The sequence below is a fragment of the Rhinopithecus roxellana genome, chromosome 1 (genome assembly GCF_007565055.1).
Source record: "Rhinopithecus roxellana isolate Shanxi Qingling chromosome 1, ASM756505v1, whole genome shotgun sequence".
Taxonomy (NCBI): Eukaryota; Metazoa; Chordata; class Mammalia; order Primates; family Cercopithecidae; genus Rhinopithecus; species Rhinopithecus roxellana.
In genome coordinates this window covers 130,689,540-130,712,699 of record NC_044549.1, presented here as the reverse complement: position 1 = coordinate 130,712,699, position 23,160 = coordinate 130,689,540, and the positions used below count along the sequence as shown (strand labels likewise).

General features: G+C 45.0%; 1 long non-coding RNA gene across 1 annotated transcript in view; it reads left to right on the top strand.

Annotated features, from left to right (window-relative positions):
• The window catches only part of LOC115897648, a 43,503-nt gene extending 20,607 nt beyond the window's left edge, over positions 1–22,896 (top strand). The window contains exons 2-3 of the long non-coding RNA XR_004057407.1: positions 4,155–4,579; positions 22,491–22,896. This is a non-coding gene — a long non-coding RNA (uncharacterized LOC115897648). The remainder of the gene's footprint in view (positions 1–4,154; positions 4,580–22,490) is intronic.
• Positions 22,897–23,160: the final 264 nt, after the last annotated feature.

Sequence of the window (23,160 nt, the reverse complement as noted above, 5' to 3'; positions counted from 1 at the left end):
ATATACATACACATGTTTAAAAACTCAAATAACTCTGCAGGGCTTATGTGGGAGCCAGCTTCTGATCTGGCCCCAGTGATCCTCACCTCCTGGTGCTGATGCCCTTGTGTCACACCTTTCCACAATCAATAGGGCTGATCTGTGTAACCGGTAGGGTGGTGCAGAAAATAATGGTGTGTGACATCTCAGCTTAAGTGATGACAGACATTGCAGCTCCCACCTGTTTATTATTATTATTATTGTTATTATTTTTGAGATAGGATCTCACTCTGTCGCCCAGCTGGAGTGTAGTGGCATGATCATGGCTCACTGCAGCCTTGACCTCCTGGGTGCAAGCGATCCTTCCACCTTAGCCACCTGAGTAGCTGGGACTAGAGGAATGCGTCACCACTCCCAGCATATTTTATTGTTGTTTCAATCAGCTATTGTTATTTCAAGAGTAATAGAGAACTGATACACTCACTTATGAAAGTAGATACAAAAGTCATAAATAAAATATGAGCAAAATGAATTAGCTAGCCTATTTTTAGAGTTTAATAGTAGAATATAAGAAAGTTTAACTTAATTTATGAATACTACTCATCATATTAAAAAATTAAAGGAGAAAATATATGATCATCTTAAGAGATGAAGAAAAAGTCATTTGATAAAAAATTATATCCATTCATGGTGAAACTTAACCAAATTTGGAATAAAAGGAAGCTTTTTGAACATGATAAAGGTCACCTACCAAAAATCACCAACAAACAAACTCACATGGCACAATTCTTTTTTTTTTTTTTTTGTGAGATGTAGTCTTGCTCTGTCACCCAGGCTGGAGTGCAGTGGCGTAATCTCAGCTCACTGTAACTTTTGCCTCCTGGGTTCAAGTGATTCTCCTGCATCAGCCTCCTGAGTAGCTGAGACCATAGGCACCCACCACCACATCTGACTAATTTTTGTATTTTTAGTAGAGATGGGGTTTCATCATGTTGGTCAGGCTGGTCTTGAACTCCTGACCTCAGGTGATCCGCCTGCCTTGGCCTCCAAAAGTGCTGGGATTACAGGCATGAGCCACCACGCCCAGCCCAGAAGCATTCTTTTTTTTTTTTTTTTTTTTTTTTTTTTTTTTTTTTTGAGACGGAGTCTTGCTCTGTCGCCCGGGCTGGAGTGCAGTGGCCGGATCTCAGTTCACTGCAAGCTCCGCCTCCCGGGTTTACGCCATTCTCCTGCCTCAGCCTCCGGAGTAGCTGGGACTACAGGCGCCCGCCATCTCGCCCGGCTAGTTTTTTGCATTTAGTAGAGACGGGGTTTCACCGTGTTAGCCAGGATGGTCTCGATCTCCTGACCTCGTGATCCGCCCGTCTGGGCCTCCCAAAGTGCTGGGATTACAGGCTTGAGCCACCGCGCCCGGCCTGCTCTTCATATTTCTAGGGCCTAGCATGGTATAGATGTTCAACCTGTGTTTGTTAACTGTCTGCCTGACTGAGTGAGTGAATGGAGAAAGAGAGAAATGCAAAAGAAGGAAGGAGAGGAGGAGGATGAATATGAACTTTGAGACAATGCTTTGACTGCCTGCATCTGACATGGACTTGTATGGAAAGAAGCAGATGGGTTTGAGCAAGGATAGGAAAATTAGCTCGGACTTCAGGCATGATTAGAGGGAGAAGTCTAGGATGTTTTGTGAGCCTCCCAGTAGAAGAATGGCATTGATGGCATCACCACCTAGGTAGGGAACCCAGAAGGACGTGCAGGTTTAGGAGGATAAGTGCAGTCTAATTTTAGACAGGGCTGTGAGAACTCCCGGTGTAAACATCCAGCTTGTACTAGGATATGTGGGTCTAGCGCTTGGGAGAGAGGCTGGGGCTAGAAATGGCGACTCTATTGTTATAAGAGAAAGGTGATTAGTAGCATGGTAACCCATAAGCTTCTCCAGGGAGAGCAGGGAGGATGAGGATAGGAGGAGGCTGCTGACAGAGTCGTGGGGAGCATCAACATGTAAGGACTGGGCAGAGGGAAATAACTCAGGTAAGGAGGCTGAGATGAGAGTCCAAAGAAGTAGGAGAGGAACAGGAGAGGCAAGGAAAGGAAGCTTCCGGAGAGAGTGAGTTCAGGTGGGGTCAGATAAGGAAAAAAGGTCAAGAAATATAAAAACTGAAAAGTGTCCTTTGAATTTGGTAAACAGCAGTCACCTGTGGCCTTTGCTGGAAGAGTTTCATTGGAGAAGTTGGAGGAGAGACATGTTGTGCTGTGTCATCAGTGGTGGTGAGCTAAATGTGAGTAAATGCACAAGACTGAATATTGAAATCCGCTTTTTTTCAGATGCCTGGCCTTGAGGGGTGGAGAGAGGTTGGCTAATGAGATCATGGGGTGGATGTGGGGGATAGGAGATAGTTGACTCAATAAACTAAGAGAATGAACCTGAAGATAGATTTAACTGTGGGAGAGGCCAGTTATGGTGGCTCATGCCTGTAATCCCAGCACTTTGGGAGGCCAAGCCAGGAGAACTGCTTGAAGCCAGGAGTTCAGCACCAACCTGGGCAACACAGTGAGACCCCTATCTCTAAAAAAAAAAAAAAAAAATGTGAGAGAAAGGAGAAATAATGGATGAATAAGGTTTTGGAGGAAATGGAAGAATGTACAAATACTAGCAATACTGATTAGACCTGCTAATACTGTCACTAGCAAACACTTACAGAGCCCCTACTATGTGCTGAGAGCTTTTCTAAGTACTTAACGTACATTTGGCTTATATATTTATTTATTTATTTATTTATGTGTTTGTTTATTTTGAGTCAGAGTCTCACTCTGTTGCCCAGGTTGGAGTGCAGTGGTTCAATCTTGGCTCACTGTAACCTCTGCCTCCCAGGTTCAAGGGATTCTCAGGCCTCGGCCTCCTGAGTAGCTGGGATTACAGGCACCTGCCACCACGCTTGACTAATTTTTGTATGTTTATGGACTCTCTTTCTTTTTTCTTGTTTTTTTTTTTTGAAACTGTCCCACTCTGTCATCCAGGCTGGAATGCAGTGGCACAATCTCAGTTCACTGCAACCTCTGCCTCCTGGGTTCAAGCAATTCCCCTGCCTCGGTCTCCTGAGTAGCTGGGATTACAGGTGTGTGCCACCATGCCCGGCTGATTTTTGTATTTTTAGTACAGACAGGGTATCACCATGTTGGCGAGGCTGGTCTCAAACTCCCAAACTTAGTTGATCCGCCCGCCTCGGCCTCCCAAAGTGCTGGGATTACAGGCATGAGCCACCATGCCCGGCCCAAAGGGAACTGTCTTAAAGTGGGATTGAGTTGTTGAAGTACTCTCTGGGTCCCCAAGACCCCTCCTTCTGAACCCCTCTAGGGCCTAGAAATGCCAGAGCCATCAAACCCCCAAATCCAAAACTCCAGTGGGGGTGGGAAGGAGGCTGTTGGAACGGGGAATCTCTACTTCTCTTCCTCTGCTTTTTGTTTTTTTTTTTCAGATGGAGTCTCGCTCTGTTACCCAGGTTGGAGTGCAGTGGCGCGATCTGAGTTCACTGCAAACTCCACCTCCTGGGTTCAAGTGATTCTCCTGCCTCAGCCTCCCGAGTAGCTGGGATTACAGGTGTGCACCACCATGCCTGGCTAATTTTTGTCTTTTTAGTAGAGATGAGGTTTCACCATGTTGTCCAGGCTGGGCACCCATCTGTTAAATGCTCCCCTCAGTGATGCCAGGAGGCCCCACTCCCACCCCAACCCCAGCTTCTAGGTTTGTTTATTTTGACTTATCCTCACCATCAGAAAGAAGGAAGGACTGACCTCTCACTGTTATGCATATACACTTGTATATGGATTCTTAAAGAAAGTTCTAGAAAGAGACCTGGCATGGTGTGTTAGAGTGTATAGAAGACCAGCCTGCAGGTCCCTGAGAGAGGATATAGGAGAGATGGAGGTGAGTGGCTATGACTCCAAGAAGGGGAAGGGGCTGGACTTTGTCCTGACCCCACACCTGTGGGTCAGCCTTGGGACCCTCTTTGACCCTTTGAAGAACCCACAGGAATTGATGGAGCCAAGCACCCAGCCTGTGCCTTTACCTTTCAGGCCTGTTCTCCAGAAGCAAGATCACTGCTTTGACGAAGATGGGCTCCTGCTGTCCAGGCCCTTCACTTAATAATGTATTGTAAATATGTTTCTATTTCATTTAGTGTTTTGCTGTGCATCAGGATGTTTGGTGGACACTCCATTGTGGATGGACCCTGGCTTCTTGCCCAACTGCTTATGTTGGAAATGCCCACCAGACTGGACCTCCCTGGAGACCAAACCCAGCCCATCTTGGGAGCTGGCCAGTGCCACATCCTCCCCCTCTTGCAGGGACCAGCTGAGTCATTTGCTCCATCTCGCACCTCTCAACACCTTCCTGTGTGGCGCTGGGCCACCTGTGGAAGCCCTGGCATGCCTTGCTACCACAGCTCGCAGAAGTTACGGAGAAAAGGAGGCCCACACAGACTGAGAAAACACCAAGGTAAGGGCATGGCTGGGATCCCAGTGCAGGATCCCCGTTCTTCTGCAGTCACAGTCTTGGCTGAACTGAGCCCTTTGCTCCCAGTGTTTGGCTTGGATGCTAGACCAGGTGAGTCAGCCGTCCTGGCGCACTCTTTCGAGCTGAAAGTCACATCCAGATGGGGCTCTTGCCAGAAGGGTAGAATTATCGATCTCGTCTTCCCAGCCGCCTCTCTGAAACTAGGTCCCAGAATGTGTCCTGTGGGGAAGTGGGCAACGACAAGCCACAGGAGCTGATACAGATCAGCTCTAAGCAGCACGGAGCCTCACGTTGCCACCCAGGGCCTGGGCCCTCAAATGAGAGACACGCTTCTCTATGGGTCCTCAGATTCTTGGGCTTGAGCGTGCACCTCCCAGAGGATGCCAGATAGACCTGGTTGGCATCCCAGCTTCGTCACTGGCCAGTTGGGTGATCTTGGCCTTACCTCTCTGGGCCCTCAGAGATGAATTATTCTCATGTTAAAAATGGAAAATGTTGTCTGACCTTATGAAGATGAAAAGGTCAATGCATATAAATAGAATAAGGCCTTAAAACTGAAATTTCCACTAGACACCAATATGCACCATAGATGTGAAGATCCAAATTGAGAGCCTGAGTTACCTTATGGAAGATTTTCTGTGGAAATGCCAAAAAATCTGATCTAAGAGTTTGAAACCCCATTCCCACTTTGAGACTCTGAAAATGTAGACAGAGAGGTGATGGGAGGATGTTGTATGGCGGATGTCCTTGAAGAAAGCTGTGCTGCAAGTCCCATCCTGGGGACAGGTGAGCTCCTGCTCCCTTATCTCACACTTGGTAAAGGTGAGTGTCTGTGGGGCAGCTTCTTTAAGAGTCTAGCATGAGGCCGGGCGCGGTGGCTCATGTCTGTAATCCCAGCACTTTGGGAGGCCAAGCTGGGTGGATCATGAGGTCAGGAGTTTGAGACCAGCCTAGCCAACATGGTGATACCCCGTCTGTACTAAAAATACAAAAATCAGCTGGGCATGGTGGCACACACCTGTAATCCCAGCTACTCAGGAGACCGAGGCAGGAGAATTGCTTGAACCCAGGAGGCGGAGGTTGTAGTGAACTGAGATTGCGCCATTGCACTCTAGCCTGGATGACAGAGCGAGAATCCATCTCAAAAAAGAAAAAGAAAAAATAAAAAGAGCCTAACATGAGACCCCTATAACTGGGGACGGGGGTGGCCTAGGGTCTAGTTTCACCTGGGAAAGCTGAAGGGTGACAGGAGTGCTCACCAGCTGCTCTGGTGGGGCTGCTGCCACCTCACCGGGACCAGCCTGCACCCCCAGAGTTTTTTCTGGGTTAGAGAGGCAGGAGAGTTTCTTCTTAACAGAGGTAGGTCCCACGGCAGAGAAAGCCTGCAAGGACTTCATGTCTTGAGTCTATGTAGAGGGATCCTAGTGGGAAAAGGTTGGAACTGAATGCCTAGGGGCTGATGATGGGGTTTCAGATGACCACCCGAAATGAAATTGGACTTGAGACACATCCATAGATTAGAGAGGACTTTGGGAGAAAGAGACTGGAGCCAGCACTCAGCTGGTAACTTGAGTGGAGGGGGTGTAAAAACAGAGGCAAAATTTAACATCTGCCGGCCAAGACAGTCTGAAGCCAACTCTATGGTAACTGGCTCGGGGAGGTCAAGTGGAAAGAGAGAGAAGACCAAGCCCTCTCCATTGTCTCCACTGGAGGTTCCCAGCTGGCCAGGCCTAAGCTGGGGGAAGAGAGAAGAATGTAAGGTAAAAATAAGCTCAGAGTTTTGATGAATACCTCACATTAACATTCCAATTTCTGACTTGAGACTGCGTTTGCAACTAAAAGCAACCACAGACTATTCTAAGCATGAGCAGAAAAATCTCAGGCCTGCTGAAATTGGCATCCAGGCTGGGGAGGGTGTCCCATTCTGAACAATTATGATGCAAGGAAATAGCACACTGGTTACTTAAGGCTCAGCAGCTTGGCAGCTGGGACAGGCACAGCGATAGCTCTTTGTCTCACTGCTCCACTCACCTGATGGTCTTTGGTTCACAGACTGCTCTTTCTCTAGCTCATAGGTTATTCCTTGAAGGATGTTTATCTGAATATCAAGGTCAAGTTCTCTTAGCAAATGCCACTTCTTACCACTGATTATCTTGAGCCCAATTTCCCTAGAAGTCAGATGGGCCGGGTGTGGTGGCTCACACCTGTAATTCCAGCACTTTGGGAGGCTGAGGTGGGCAGATCACCTGAGGTCAGGAGCTCAAGACCAGCCTGGCCAACATGGTGAAACCCCGTCTCTACTAAAAATACAAAAATTAGCCATGGCGGTGGGTGCCTGTAATCCCAGCTACTCGGGAGGCTGAGGCAGGAGAATCACTTGAACCCTGGAGACAGAGGTTGCAGTGAGCCAAGATCGCACCATTGCGCTCTAGCCTGGGCAACAGAGCAAAATTCCATCTCAAAAACAAAAACAAAGAAGTGAGATAACCTCCTTGATGGATACTATCCTGAGAGAGAACATGATGTGTTTTTTTTCTCTGTTCCAGACAGGGGCAGTGTTACCCAAGAATCAGGCCGGAAGATGGAACCAGGCAGGCTGGCTCCTGCCTCTTAAAAGTCATATGGCCCCATGGACAGACTTCAGCTCTCTGCCCTACTGGCTGGTCACCTGTAAAACAGTTGATAGTAATAATGTGTATCTCACAGGGTTAAGAGTATGTAATGAAATTGTCTATTAGGTTGAACTCTAGGAAATCCCTAGCACTCAACCATTTTTTACACTACAAAAATAGTTTCTAATGATTCATCCAAATATGTAAAAAATGCTTTGCGACCTCTCCATTGCTAGTTATTGTGTTAAACGAAACAAAACAGCAGTAACAACAAAGTTTTTCCGTCCATGCTCAGAATAATGAGTCTCCAGAATTCTGTTTCCAGGAATGTCTCAAGGAGCCTGGTGAGTTGTAGAGTTGCCATGATCAACAGCTCAAGGCCTGTGAATGCTCAAGACCTTCCTGGTTCCCTTGCTAGATTTCCCCAGTACTCAGAGAGCTCACTGTCTCTCTTCTGGGCTTCACTGCGAAAAGCAAGCACAACCTGTGCCTCCAACACAAAAACCTCTCAATCATATTCTGAAATTTCACTACACTGTGTCTCAAAAGTATTGATTGTATTCATCCTGCTTAACGCCAGGTGCACCTTCTCAATTCTAAGGACTCGCATTTTTCTTTGGGTTTGAGAAATATTCATTTATTTTTTTTGTTTCTTGAGACTGGATCTTGCTCTGTTGCCCAGGCACCAGTGCAGTGGTGCCATCATGGCTAACTGCAGCCTCAACCTCCCAAGCTCAAGGAATCCTCCCACCTCAGCCTCCCAAGTGGCTGGGACTACAGGCACAAGCCACCACACCCAGCTATTTATTTATTTATTTTTTTGTAGAGATGAGGTCTTGCTGTGTTGCCCGGGCTTGTCTTGAACTTCTGGCCTCAAGGGATTCTCCTTTCTTGTTTTCCCAAAGTGTTGGGATTACAGCCTTGAGCCAGCATGCCTGGCCTATTCATCTATAATTTAAAAAATAAGGCCGGGCGTGGTGGCTCCTCAAGCCTGTAATCCCAGCACTTTGGGAGGCCGAGACGGCGGTCACGAGTTCAGGAGATCGAGCCATCATGGCTAACACGGTGAACCACGTCTCTACTAAAAATACAAAACTAGCGGGCGAGGTGGGGGCGCCTGTAGTCCCAGCTAATCGTGGCTGAGGGAGGAGAATGGGTAACCCGGGGGCTGACGCTTGCAGTGAGCTGAGATCCGGCACTGCACTCCAGCCTGGCGACAGAGCGAGACTCGTCTCAAAAACAAAAAAAAAAATAAAAAAATATATCGATTGGGCCAGCATGGTGGCTACCCGTATCAAGCATTTTGGGAGGCCGAGATGGGTGGATCACGAGGTCAGGAGTCATCCTGGCTAACACGGTGAAATCCGGTCTCTACTAATAATACAAAAAATTAGCTGGATGTGGCGACGGGTGCCTGTAGTCTCAGCTACTCCGGAGACTGAGGCAGAAGAGTGGTGTGAACCCAGGAGGCAGAGCTTGCAGTGAGCCGAGATGGGGCCACTGCACTCCAGCCTGGGCGACAGAGTGAGACTCCATCTCAAACAAAAAAAAAAAAAAAAAAAAGAAGAAGGGAAAGAAATGGTGTAACATATATATCACTTGTCAGGTTGATAAATTTGACTATATAAAAGTTAAAAACTGTGTATGAGAAAAGACTCAATAGAAAAAAGATTTAAAGAGGAAGTTTACAGAAAAAGTGTCCCAAATGTCTGATAGACCATGAAGGGTAATCAGCCTTAGCAGAAATCAGGGTCATGTAAATTAAAATTATAGTGAGGTATAATTTCTCACCTACCAGATTGGAAAAGCTAAAAAGTCTGAAAATAATAAGTATTGGTGAGGATAAGGGAAAGTAGGAAGAGCTGTATACTGCTCATGGGAGTATAAATAGAAGAGTAATTTGGCAGACTTTAGTAAAATAGGAAATGTGCATATCCTATCATCTTATAATTCTTCTAGGTATACACTTGGAGAAACCTTCACCCATGTGCAGAAGGTGATATGTACTATTATTATATTGTTTCATTGTTTCATGATGGTAAAAATTTGGAACTACTGCATAAGTCCATCTATAAATAAAGCACTATATAAAAATGTAGTATAGTTACACAGTGAAATGTTCTATAGCAGTGTGCAGAAATTAACTGACTCTTTATAAATGTGGAGAAAGCCAAAACTTATAGTGCTGAGTGAAAATAGCTAGTTGTAGAACCCTACATACAGTGTTATTACTTAAAGCCACATACAAAGCCATCATATATATTATATACATTCTTGTATTGTGTATTGTATTGGAAAAGTATATACAAATTTATGATGGTGGTTGCTGCCCTAAGGGAAAGGGAGGAGATTAGGGTCAGTAAGACCATTAGCCTTGTCCATACTGTTTTATTTCTTTTAAAAAATTAATTGAGCTGGGCACAGTGGCTCATGCCTGTAATCCCAGCACTTTGGGAGGCCGAGGCAGGAGGATCACCTGGGGAGTTCGAGGCCAGCCTGGTCAACATGGTGAAACTGTCTACTAAAAACACACAAATTAGCCAGGCGTGGTGGTGCGCACCTGTAATCCCAGCTACTTGGGAGGCTGAGGCACAAGAATCGCTTGATCCCGGGAGGTGGAGGTTGCAGTGAGCCAAGATCATGCTACTGCACTGTAGCCTAGGTGACAGAGTGAGACTCCGTCTCAAGAAAAAAAAAAAAAATTAATTGAAGCACATTTAGTAAAACAATAAATTGTCAGCATTGATTGGTGGTAACATAGTATTATATTATTTACTGTTCTATTTTGTAACTTTAACATTAAAAAAATTCTCTCTGTTCTGTTTTCTTCTTCTAGAACATCCATTAGAGGGATGTTGGAACTTCAGAATGTATTTTTCATATCCCTTAAATATATTAATTTATATTTTTCTTCTCATGCTGCATTCCAGAAGGGTCTCTCAGCTTAATTTTCCAGCTCAGTAATTCTTTTCTTCTAGCCTCCTTTTTTTTTTCTTTTATAATACTGCTTTTGTCATATTGTTAAAATAGTCACTGGTCAGTGTTTGTGTTTACAAAACCATTTTTGTTAAGACTTTATGCCCTCTTTTGTCCATCTATGTGACGATGTTAGGAAGAAATGAAGTGGCCCGGGCGCAGTGGCTCACACCTGTAATCCCAGCACTTTGGGAGGCTGAGGTGGGCGGATCACAAGATCAGGAGTTCGAGACCACCCTGACTGATATGGTGAAACCCCATATCTACTAAAAATACAAAAATTAGCCAGGCGTTGTGGCACATGCCTTAATCCCAGCTACTGAGGAGGCTGAGGCAGGAGACTCACTTGAACCTGGGAGGCGGAGGTTGTAGAGAGCTGAGATTGCACCACTGCACTCCAGCCTGGGTGACAGGGTGAGACTCCATCTCAAAAAAAAAAAAAAAAAAAGAAGAAAGAAAGAAATGGTCTATCATATACACACACACACACATATATTTTTGCTATATGCTTATTAGAATGTCTGAGGTAATATCTTAAAAATGAACAATACAAAGAGATGGTAACAGGAACTCTCATATACTGCTCAAGAGTATGCAAAATGGTATGGTCTTTTTTTTTTTTTTTAATTTTACTGTAAGTTCTGGGATACATGCGCTGAACACGCAGTTTTGTTACATGTGCCATCGTGGTTTGCTGCACCTATCAACCCATCATCTAGGTTTTAAGCCTCACATGCATTAGATATTTGTCCTACTACTCTCCCTTTTCTTTACCCCCACCCCCACAACAGGCCCCAGTGTGTGATGTTCCCCTCCTTCTGTCCATGTGTTCTTATTGTTCAACCCCCACTTACGAGTGAGGACATGTGGTGTTTGGTTTTCTGTTCCTGTGTTAGTTTGCTGAAGATGATGGTTTCCAGCTTCATCCAGGTCCCTGCAAAGGACGTGAGCTCATTCTTTTTTATGGCTGCATAGTATTCCATGATGTAGATGTGCCACATTTTGTTTATCCAGTCTATCATTGTTGGGCATTTGGGTTGGTTCCAAGTCTTTGCTATTGTAAACAGTGCTGCAATAAACATATGTGTTCATGTGTCTTTATAGTAGAATGATTTATAATCCTTTGGGTATATACCCAATAATGGGATTGCTGGGTCAAATGGTATTTCTGGTTCTAGATCCTTGAGGAATTTCCACACTGTCTTCCACAGTGGTTGAACTAATTTAAACTCCCACTGACAGTGTAAAAGCATTCCTATTACTTCACATCCTCCCCAGCATCTTTTGTTTCCAGACTTTTTAATGATCGCCATTCTAACTGGCATGAGAAGGTATCTCATTGTGGTTTTGATTTGCATTTCTCTAATGACCAGTGATGATGAGCTTTTCTCTTTTTTTTTTTTTTTTTTTGAGACAGAGTCTCTGTCGCCCAGGGTGGAGTGCAGTGGTATAATCTCTGCTCACTACAAGCTCCGCCTCCCGGGTTCACGCCATCCTCCTGCCTCAGCCTCCCGAGTAGCTGGGACTACAGCTGATTTTTGTTTAGTAGAGATGGGGTTTCACCATGTTATCCAGGATGGTCTCGATCTCCTGAACTTGTGATCCGCTTGCCTCAGCCTCCCAAAGTGCTGGGATTACAGGTGTGAGCCACCACGCCTGGCAATGATGAGCTTTTTTTCATATGTTTGTTGGCCACATGAATGTCTTCTTTTGAGAAGTGTCTGTTCATATCCTTCACCCACTTTTCTTTTTTTTTTTTTTTTTCTGAGATGGAGTTTTTGCTCTTGTCATCCAGGCTGGAGTGCGATGGCGTGATCTCGGCTCACTGAAACCTCTACTTCCCCAGTTCAAGTGATTCTCCTGCCTCAGCCTCCCGAGTAGCTGGGATTACACGTGCCCACCACCATGCCTGGCTAATTTTCATATTTTTAGTAGAGACGGGGTTTCACCATGTTGGCCAGGCTGGTCTCGAACTCCTGACATCAGGTGATCCGCCTGCCTCAGCCTCCCATAGTGTTGGGATTACAGGCATAAACCACTGTGCCTGGCCTCCTTAACCCACTTTTTGATGGAGTTGTTTGTTTTTTTCTTGTACATTTATTTAAGTTCCTTGTAGATTCTGGATATTAGACCTTTGTCCGATGGATAGATTGCAAAAGTTTTCTCCCATTCTGTAGGTTTCCTGTTCACTCTGGTGATAGTTTCTTTTGCTGTGCAGAAGCTCTTTAGTTGAATTAGATCCCATTTTCAATTTTGGCTTTTGTTGCAATTGCTTTTGGTGTTTTAGTCATGAAGTCTTTGCCCATGCCTATGTCCTGAATGGTATTGCCTAGGTTTTCTTCTATGGTTTTTATGGTTTTAGGTTTTACGTTTAAGTTTTTAATCCATCTTGACTTAATTTTTATATAAGGTTAAGTCTAACTTCTTCTTCTTCTTCTTCTTCTTCTTTTTTTAGATGGAGTTTCACTCTTGTTGCCCAGGCTGGAGTGCAATGCACAATCTCAGCTCACCGCAACCTCCACCTCCCAGGTTCAAGTGATTCTCTTGCCTCAGCCTCCTGAGTAGCTGGGATGACAGGCATGGGCCACCACGCCTGACTAATTTTGTATATTTAGTAGACACAGGGTTTCTCCATGTTGGTCAGGCTGGTCTTGAACTCCCGACCTCAGGTGATCCACCGGCCTAAGTCTCCCAAAGTGTTGGGATTACAGGCGTGAGCCACCATGCTGCCCGCCTAACCTCCACCTCCATTTATTTAAAAAAATATATTTTTTTCTAACCTCCTTAAAAAAAAATTTTGTCGTAGAAGACTTCACATTAGATCTCTCCCCTTAACTAATTTCTAAGTGTGCAGTACCTAATTGTTGACTAGAGATCCAATGTTGCACAGCAGATCTCTAGAGCTTATTCATCTTGTTTGACTGAACCCTGATGCCTACTGGTTAGTAACTCCCCCAGTCCCTGGTAACTGCCATTCCACTCTTCGACTCCATGAATTTCACCATTTTAGATACCTCATATAAGTGGAATCATGCAATGTTTGTCCTGTGACAGTTTTTTTTTTTTCACTTAGCCTAACATCCTCAAGCTTTATCCATGTTGTCCCATATTGCAGAATGTCCTTCTTTTTTTTTTTTTTTTTTTTTTTTTTTTTGAGATGGAGTCTTACTCTGTCACCCAGGCTGGAGTGCAGTGGCATGATCTCTGCTCACTGCAACCTCTGCCTCCAGGTTCAAGTGATTCTTCTGCCTCAGACTCCTGACTAGCTGGGACTACAGGCATGCGCCACCATGCCCAGCCAATTTTTGTATTTTTAGTAGAGATGGGGTTTCACCATATTGGCCAGGCTGGTCTCGAACTCCTGACCTCATGATCCACCTGCCTCGGCCTCCCAAAGTGTTGGGATTACAGGAGTGAGCCATCGCGCCCTGCCAGAATGTCCTTCTTTTTAAAGGCTGAATAGTATTTCACTATATGTATATACCACATTCTCCTTACATATTCATCTGTCAATAGACATTAAGGTTGTTTCTACATCTTGCCTATTGTGAATAGTGCTGCAGTGAACGTAGGAGTGCTAATATCTCTTTAAGATCCTGATCTCAATTATTCTGGAAATATCCAGAAGTAGGATGCTGGATTATATGCTGGTTCTAGTTCTAACATTTTGGGAAACCTCCATACTGTTTTTCATAGTGGCACCTGCACCATTTTTCATTCCCATCAACTGTGTGCAAGAGTTCCGATTTTTCTACAACCTTGTTAACACTTATCTTTTCTGTTTTTGGTAATAGCCATCCTGATGGGTGTGAGGTGATAGCTTATTGCTGTTTTGATTTGCATTTCCCAGATGATTTGTGATAATTGGTGCTCAAATAGGGATTGAACATTTTTTCATATACTTGTTGGCCATTTGTATGTCTTGTTTGGAGAAATGTCTATTCAAATCATTAGCCCATTTTAAAATCAGGTTATTAGTTTGTTCTAAACTATTAAGTTGTAGAAGTTCCTTATGTTTTTAATTTTATTATATTTTATTTTTGAGACAGAGTTTCGCTCTTGTCACCCAGGCTGGAATCTCAGCTCACTACAACCTCTGCCTCCTGGGTTCTAATGAGTCTCCTGCCTCAGACTCCCTGGTAGCTGGGATTACAGGTAGGCACCACCACACCCGGCAAATGTTATATTTTTGGTAGAGACGAGGTTTCACCATGTTGGCCGGGGGTCTGGAACTCCTGACCTCAGGTGATCCTCCTGCCTCGGCCTCCCAAAGTGTTGGGATTACAGGCATGAGCCACCGTGCCTGGCTCCTTATATTTTTTAGAGATTAACCCCTCACCAGTCATATGGTTTGAACATATTTCCTCTCATTTCATAGATTGCCTTTCATTCTTGATTCTTTCCTTTGCCATGCAGAAGCTTTTTAGTTTGATGTGGTCCCACTTTTTATATTTGCTTTTGTTGCCTGTGCTTTTGGTGCCATATCTGTGAAATCACTGTGAAGATCAATGTCACAAAGATTTTCCTCAGTGTTTTCTTCTAGGAATTTTATAGTTTCCTCTTTCTTTTCTGATTTCATTTAAGTGTTTTACCTTTTTTCCTGAGTTAGTCTAGCCAAAGATTTGTCAATTTTCTTTATCTTTTCAAAAACCTAATTCTTAGTTTTGTTCATTTTTTTCTTTTCTTTATTGAGATGGAGTCTCGCTCTTTCACCCAGGCTGGGGTGCAATGATGTGATCTTGGCTCGCTGTAACCTCTGCCTCCCGGGTTCTCCTGCCTCAGCCTCCCAAGTAGCTGGGATTACAGGCATGCGCCACCATGCCTGGCTAATTTTGTATATTTTTAGTAGAGATGGGGTTTCGCCATGTTGGTCAGGCTGGTCTTGAACTTCTGACCATAGGTGATCTGCCCACCTTGGCCTCCTCAAGAGCTGGGATTACAGGTGTGAGCCACCGTGCCTGGCCAATTTTTTTTGTATTGTTTTTCTTTTTTCAATCTTATTTATCTGTGCTCTAATCTTTGGTATTTCTTTCTTTCTGCTAACTTTGGGCTTAGTTTGTCATTTTCTTCCCAGTCAGTTGAGTTGTGAAATGTATGAGATGCAACAAAAGCAGTCCTAAGAGGGTATAGTGATACATGCTGACATTTACAGTTACAGTAATTATTGATAGAAAAGCATTTACTATTGCCATTTTGTTAGTTGTTTTCTGATAGCCTTGTGGGTTTTTTTTGTCTGTCTTTTCTTCCTTGCTGTCTTCCCTTGTGTTTTATTTTTTGTATTGCTATGCTTTGATTCCTTTTGTAAGTGTGTGCGTGTGTGTGTGTGTAACTTCTTGTTTTTTTATTTTTTTTTGAAGATGGAGTCTCGCTGTGACACCCAGGCTGGAGTGAAGTGGGACAATCTCGGCTCACTGCAACCTCCACCCTCTGGGTTCAAGTGATTCTTCTGCCTCAGCCTCCTAAGTAGCTAAGATTACAGGCATGCGCCACCATGCCCAGTTAATTTTTGTGTTTTTAGTAGAGGTGGTGTTTCACCATGTTGGCCAGGCTGGTCTCGAACTCCTGACCTCAGGTGATCCACCTGCCTCGGCCTCCCAAAGTGCTAGGATTACAGGGGTGAGCCACTATGCCTGGCCCTTGTGTAACTTCTATAGGTATTTATTTTGTAGTTACTTTGGGGCTTAGGTAAAATATTTTATAGTTATGACAGTTTATTTTAAGCTGATAATTTAAGTTTAATCACGTACAAAAACTTTACACTTCAACTTCTACCTCCATCACACTTTATATTATTATCATAATTTACATCTCTTCACTGGGTGCATATGCCAAGGCTTGAATGTTTGTGCCATCATAAACTCATGTTGAAACCTAATCCCCAGTGTGGCAGTTTTTGAGAGGTGGCGCCTTTAAGTGGTGATTGGATCGTGAGGGCCCTGCCCTTAAGAATGGATTAATCCATTATTAGATTAATGGATTAATGGGTAAATAGATTATCACAGAAGTGGAACTGGTGGCTTTATAAGCAGAGGAAGAGAGATGTGAGCTAGTGCTCTCAGCCCCCTCACCATATGATGTCCTGTACTGTCTTGGGATTATACAGGGTGTCCCCACCAGCAAGAAGGCCTCCACCAGATGGGGCCCCGTGACCTTGGACTTCCCTGACTCTAGAACTTGAAAAAATAAACTTCTTTCATTTATAGATTACCCTGTCTCAGGTATTCAGTTATAGCAACAGTAAATTGATGAAGACGGTATCTTTTAATATATTTTTGGTTATAGTTCTTTTTTTTTCTTTCTTTCTTTATCTCTTTCTTTCTCTCTCTCTTTCTGTCTTTCTTTCTTTTTCTTTCCTTTCTTTCTTCCTTTTCTTTTTTTTTTTTTTTTTTAGACAGGGTCTTGTTCTGTTGCCTGGGCTGGAGTGCAGTGGTGTGATCTCGGCTCACTGCAACCTCTGCCTCTGGGGTTCAAGCGATTCTCCTAGCTTGGCCTCCCCAGTAGCTGGGATTATAGGCACGTGCCACCATGACTGGCTAATTTATTATCCTTTTAGTAGAGATGGGGTCGCACCACATTGGCCAGGCTGGTTTCGAACTTCTGACCTCAAGTGATCTGCCTGCCTTGGCCTCTCAAAGTGTTGGGATTACAGGCGTGAGCCACAATGCCTGGCCGGTTATAGTTATTTTCAATGCTCTTGTCTTTTAACTTGTATAGGAGAATTAAAAGTGATTTCTCTACCACCATTTCGGTAATACAGTGTTCTATATTTGTCTATACATTTACCTTTACCAATGAGTCTCATACTTTCTGTTAATATCATGTTGCTAGTTAGCATCCTTTCATTTCAACTTGAAGAACTTCCTTTAGCATTTCTTGTAAGGCAGGTCTAGTGATGAACTCAGCTTTTGTTTGTCTGGTAGTCTTTATTTCTCTTTCATTTTTGAAGGACAGTTTTGTCAGGTATAGTATTCTTGGTTGGCAGTTTTTTTCTTTCAGTGCTTTGAATGTATTATCCTACTCCCTAGCTCAGTGATCCTTATAAATTGTAATTATTTTGTTGTCAGCTCATCTGCTTAATTTTTTATTTCTATTAAAAAAATATTTGAGATGCCTTATTGACTTTTTAAAAAAATCACAGCTTGCCTAAATTTGTTTTTGTTTCTTGGTTATTAGACCCTCCCTTATTCTTCCAAGTATTTGTCTTTTTTTTTTTTTTTTTTTTGGAGCTGGAGTCTTGCTCTGTCACCCAGTCTGGAGTGCAGTGGCACAATCTCGGCTCACTGCAACCTCCACCTCCCAGGTTCAAGCGATTCTGCTTCCTCAGCCTCCTGTGTAGCTGGGATTATAGGCGTGTGCCACCACACCCAGTTAATTTTTTTATTTTCAGTAGACACAGGGTTTTTCCATGTTGGCCGGGCTGGTCTTGAATTCCTGACCTCAGGTGATCCACCCGCCTCGGCCTCCCAAAGTGCTGGGATTACAGGTGTGAGCCACTGCACCCTGCCTCTTCTGAGTATTTGATTTGTATTAAGTCTTGCTACGATTACACTTGGACTTTGTAATTTTTTTTTAAATGGTTCATTCTATTTCTTTCATAGTGTGGCCTTACTCAAATAATTGCTGATTGTTGATGTGCTCTTTGTTTTAATTGAGAGACTCTGTTAGACTCTCTGATGTCTGTGCTGCTTGCTTTGGGAAAGAGTGGGATGGAAGTGAGGTTGGAGACAAGGAAGGGTGGACAGTTGGGAACAGGGTATGGCACAGGCTGGTCTTGCGGATGTGGGTGCTCCAGTTTCTAGTATTCATGGAGCACTGCTTTGTCTCTCTGACCCAAGCTGACAGCCATTGCCCTACCTGGTGGGAACCCAGTTGCCTCTGGCTGGCTGGGCATTTGTGAATATGTGAGCAGGAATTGGTTTATGGAGGCCAAACATGTGGCAGTTCCTCTTGATGGTTTCTCCCTTTGGGTTGCCCCAGATCTCTCCAGCTCCCAGGCCCTTCCTCCTTGGTCATGGTGCTCTCCCATCCACATTTTAAACTAAGTTTTCTTTCTTCAATCAGATCCTATCATCATTTCATCAGCGTTTCATCTTTAGGAATTCTCCACAGTTTCTGGTCCATCAAGAGACCCCTTCATGATTTTTGAGTTATAACTTTAAACAATATCTTTTCTTTCATTTGTTAGGAATATATCTTATTTAGGCCAGGTGCAATGACTCACATCTATATTCCCAGCACTTTGGGAGGCCAAGGCGGGTGGATCACCTGAGGTCAGGAGTTTGAGACTGGCCTGGCCAACATGGGGAAATCCCGTCTCTACTAAAAATACAAAAATTAGCTGGGAATGGTGGTGCATGCCTGTAATCCCAGCTACCGGAGAGGTTGAGGCAGGAGAATTGCTTGAACACAGGAGGCAGAGGTTGCAGTAAGCCGAGATCATTCCACTGCATTCCAGCCTGGGCAACAGAGCAAGACCTGGTCTCAAAAAAAAAAAAAAGAAATATATTTCATTTATGGTCCACCATCTGTGAATCTCAAGCTTGGAGAGAAAGCTTACGTCTAGATACATAGATTTGGGAATCATTTGAATAATAAATGAGAACTTGAAGCGTGGTAAGATAAAAGATATTCAGAGAATGTGTGCACAGAGAGAGGAAAAGCCAGCCAAGGGCAGAATTTAGGAAATTACCTGTTCTGAAGGGGTTGGCATACAATGAGAAACCAGTGGCAAGGGGTAATTGGAGAGGTAACAGTAGACTCAGAGAGAGGGAGAGGAGAGAAGAAGGATAAAGACTACAGAGAGGTGATATGTCAACCCTGAGAAAAGGTCACAAGGACAACACCTGAAGCTGCTGTTGACCTTCAAGAGCTGCCTCACTGGAGGGGTGAGGTCAAAGCTATATGGAGATGAGCTAAGGAGTGTGTGGGATAAAGCGAAGGCAGGCAGGTGAGCACCCTCCGATGACGGTAGTGAGAGAGGGCAGGCAAAGTGGGGGGGGGCTTGAAGACCTATAGAGCCGGGGTGGATTCTGATAGACCCCTGGAAAAATCCCTCCATTGAATTGACTCCCCCATCCCACTGCTACCACCTGCAGGGCTTGCCTCTGATCTTGTAGTACAGGAGCAGATATTCTCAGTCGGTCATTATTAAGGGTGGTGGAGGTCAATCCTTCTCTCCAGTCATCACAATCTGATCTAGCAGGCATCTGCTGTTCTCCGGCCTCTCTTTTTCCTCTGGAAGTGGAGAAGTCCCACCATCCTGGGCACGTCCCCTCCGCCCTCCTTCCCCACATGATCCATGATCATGTCAGGATGCCAGTTCGTGGCCCCCACATCTTCGGTGGTTTTCCCGTAACCTAAGCCCCTAGCATGTCCTTTAAGGCTCCCACGCTCTGGCCCTTTCTCTGTAATCTCAGTCCCTCCATGCATTGCTACTGAGCCTCTATTAAGAGCCAGGCAAGGGGCTCATGGCCTAGCAGTGGGGCACTGAGACACCTCTGGAGCAAATGGTACAATACCATGTAGAATATTCTGGCATCAAGGTTTGTCCTGGGGCCAGATGGCACTGAGACAGGAGTGGACTAGGTCTAGGGGAAGAAAGCTAGTTGGGTTGGCATGTGCAAAGGCCCGGAAACAAGTCTGTGGCACACTTGGTAAAGGCAGGTGGCTTTGTCGCCTAGACCCTAGAGCAGTGTGTGAGTTTGTGGAGGGAAAGAAAGGGTGAGAAAGACAGGAAAGCCTGTGAGGGCTGTGGAAATGCACTCTGTTACAAGGCGATGGGCCATACGGAAGTGTTGTAAGCAGGAGGCAGCCTGCCCACGTTGGCGTTCCACAGAGATGGCCCTGGGGCCTGTGCTGGAGGAAAGACAGCACAGGAAGATCCATTAGGAAGCTTGTTCTGTGCAGGCAGGTGGTGACGAGGACCTGTGCTTCCCTCAGCAGTGGGAGGTGATTAGAGACCGTTCCCACACAGTAGCAGGCAAGGGTTGGTGAGGAGCAAAAGTGTGGCAGGCATTTCTAAAGAGAATGCTGATTAGGTGGTGCAGATCCCACAACATGTGACACAGGGAACAGAGCGGGGGAGGTCGTTGAGCCTCATTGTCCATCTTGCTCCCAGGCCCCACATCCCACCCACACACCCTTCACCCAACAGGTCTCTTCTCTGAACACACGCCGTCTTGCCACACCTTTGCTAATGGTGTTCTTTCTGCCTGAAATGCCCTCACCACCCACTCTTCACCACCTCATACATAATAAAGTAAATGATAATTAGAGCAACCTTTTGAGCTCTCACCACAAATCCAGGGAGGATGCTGACTTCTCTGTTTGTATATTTAATACTCACAACAAGCCTATGAGATGGACATTATTATTCCAGTTGCTAGATGTAGAAACTGGAGCCCAGAGGTGGTTACGTTGCTGATGGGCACCAGGCAGAACTGGTTTCTGGGCTCTGTGGCACTGGGAAATGCTAGGACCAGTTCTTACCAGTCCCTGGAATGAGCTCCCATCCATAGTTCCTGGGCTCGCCTGTCTCGTGGAGGAGCGGGCAGGAGGGAGGGAACACCCAGCATTGAGGACTTTTTCCTTCCTCTTGAAGCAGTCTCTTTCCACTCTTTCCAGTCTCTTGCATTCTCTTCTTCTTCTATTTTTTTTTTTTTTTTTTTTTGATGGAGTCTCACTCTGTGGTACAGGCTGGACTGCAGTGGTGCAATCTCAGCTCACTGCAACCTTCACCTCTTGGGTTCAAACGATTCTCCTGTCTCAGCCTCCTGATTAGCTGGGACTACAGGCATGGGCCACCATGCCCAGCTAATTTTTTTTTTTTTTTAGTAGAGACGGGGTTTCTCCATGTTGGTCAGACTGGTCTTGAACTCCTGACCTCAGGTGATTCTCCCATCTCGGCCTTCCAAAGTGCTGGGATTACAGGTGTGCGCCACCATGCCCAGCCTCTGGCATTCTCTTCCTCTCTACTTCCCTACCCTTCAGGGTTGGGGCTCTTTCACGTTCTAACTTAGACTTTTGTGTCATCACTCAGTCCATGCTCATGTCTCAATAACCACCTGCATCTAGCAATTCCCAACTCTTTATCTTGATCCCAGGCCTCTTTCTCAAGCACCAGCCATGTATAGCCACTTATCTAGTTGACATCCCAATTTAAACATGTGACATGGAATACAGAATTCATGATCTTCTTCTCCCTCCCCTCCCTCTTCTCATCCCTGCATCACTGAGTGACCCGCCATCCGACCTCCCCAGTGCTGAACCCAGAACCCCATGTGTCCTTTACTTATCTGCGTATGATGCCCAACCTCTCCCAGCCAGCTTACAACCACAAGGCTCAGTCGATTTTCCGTTAAACATCTCTTAACTCTCCATTCCCTTCCATTCCTATGTCTGGTTGACTGCCATGGCTTTCTTCTTTATTTCTTTTTCTCCATCTATTGTCTTAATAGCAACTGTAGACATCTTTCTAAAGTGGAGAATAGCTTAGATGCAATGCAGCATAGACTGCAGGGCCGAACTTCCTGCGTTCGTATTGTGGCTTTCTTACTTACTACCTATATGACCTTGGGGAAATTACTTATTCTTCAGCTTCCTCATCTATAAAATGAGAATATTGACAGGTTTTATACAGTCTCTTATTCCAAACCCTTGGGATCACGTATGTTTCAGAATTCAGAAGTTCTGCATTTTATAAAAGGCAGCACTTTGCCTGTGTCCTATGTTTTTAATGTTCCTGGTGAGATCTGGGGCAGTACCCTGCAATCAAACATGGTGTTTCTGCAGTGAAACATACACATATTCACAAATATAGAATGTCAGTTCAGATCAATAAAGATGTCAGTTCAGCTCAAATTTTGCTGCCAAATAAGTTATGAAAATCTTTAGATTGGGAGAGTTTTGGATTGTGGAATTGATGTTAGCAGATAGTGGACCTACTTCATAAGGCTGGTAAAAAAGATTACACAAATTTGGTCAGGTGCGGTGGCTCGCACCTGTAATCCCAGTATTTTGGGAGGCTGAGCCAGGTGGATCACCTGAGGTCAGGAGTTCAAGACCAGCTTGGCCAACAGGGTGAAACCCTGTCTCTACTAAAAATACAAAAACTAGCTGGGTGTGATGGCACATGCCTGTAGTCCCAGCTACTCAGGAGGCTGAGGTAGGAGAATTGCTTGAAGCCAGGAGGCTGAGGTTGTAGTGAGCCAAGATCACGCCACTGTACCCCAGCCTGGGCAACAGAGCAAGACTCCGTCTCAAAAAAAAAAAAAAAGAAGAAGAAAGATTACATGAAGTAAATGTGACGAATAATTTTATAGTCATTTGCAGAGTGCTTGGCACACCGTTGGGTGATATAAATGCTGGTTAAGCTGGGCGTTTTTCTACTTAAACCCTCCTGTGGAATCTCCTAGGTCCCAGGAGAAACCTCCCTCCAGGGAAGGTCCTGCATGCTACCACTGTCGTCTGGGAGCCAGCTCTGCCGCATTTTTTTCAACTCCTCCATTGCTCTGCTGATTCACAGCCTCCAGCTTCCAGAACCTTTCCCCCTGTCGGGACCATAGTCCACCTGCCTTTTCACATGCTTGTCCTGTTTGCTCATTGGGTTCCAGGAGGCTCTCTCTGTTCCCTACCTCTGTGTATGGCCCCATCGTCCTTACCCCACTGTCCTGCAAGTGCTTGTGAACTCGCCTGCCTCTCCACTGCCCTCTCTTCTCCCTCAATGAAGGAACCCTGGGATCTTGCTCGCACCTAGTATCTGGCACATAGTATACCCCCAGGAAGTATTTATTGTGAAAATCAATAAATTACCCGAATTGATATTTGCTGACCATCTGTGTGCACGAGGCTGGTGGTAAGCCTTTTGCACAATCATTCCACGCAGATTGCAAAGCTCCTCTCTGAGGTAGCATCGTAAACCCTGCTTTCCCATAGAAGTTTGTGCTCCCCGATCTCCCACCTTCTGGTCCCCCTTGTATCTGTCATTCGGTCACCTCGCTTGCCCACTAAAGATTTTGGCACGCATTCCATGGTTTTCCCTGGCAGCTCAGGCCCTTCCCATGTCCTTGTCCAGAAAGCCCCATG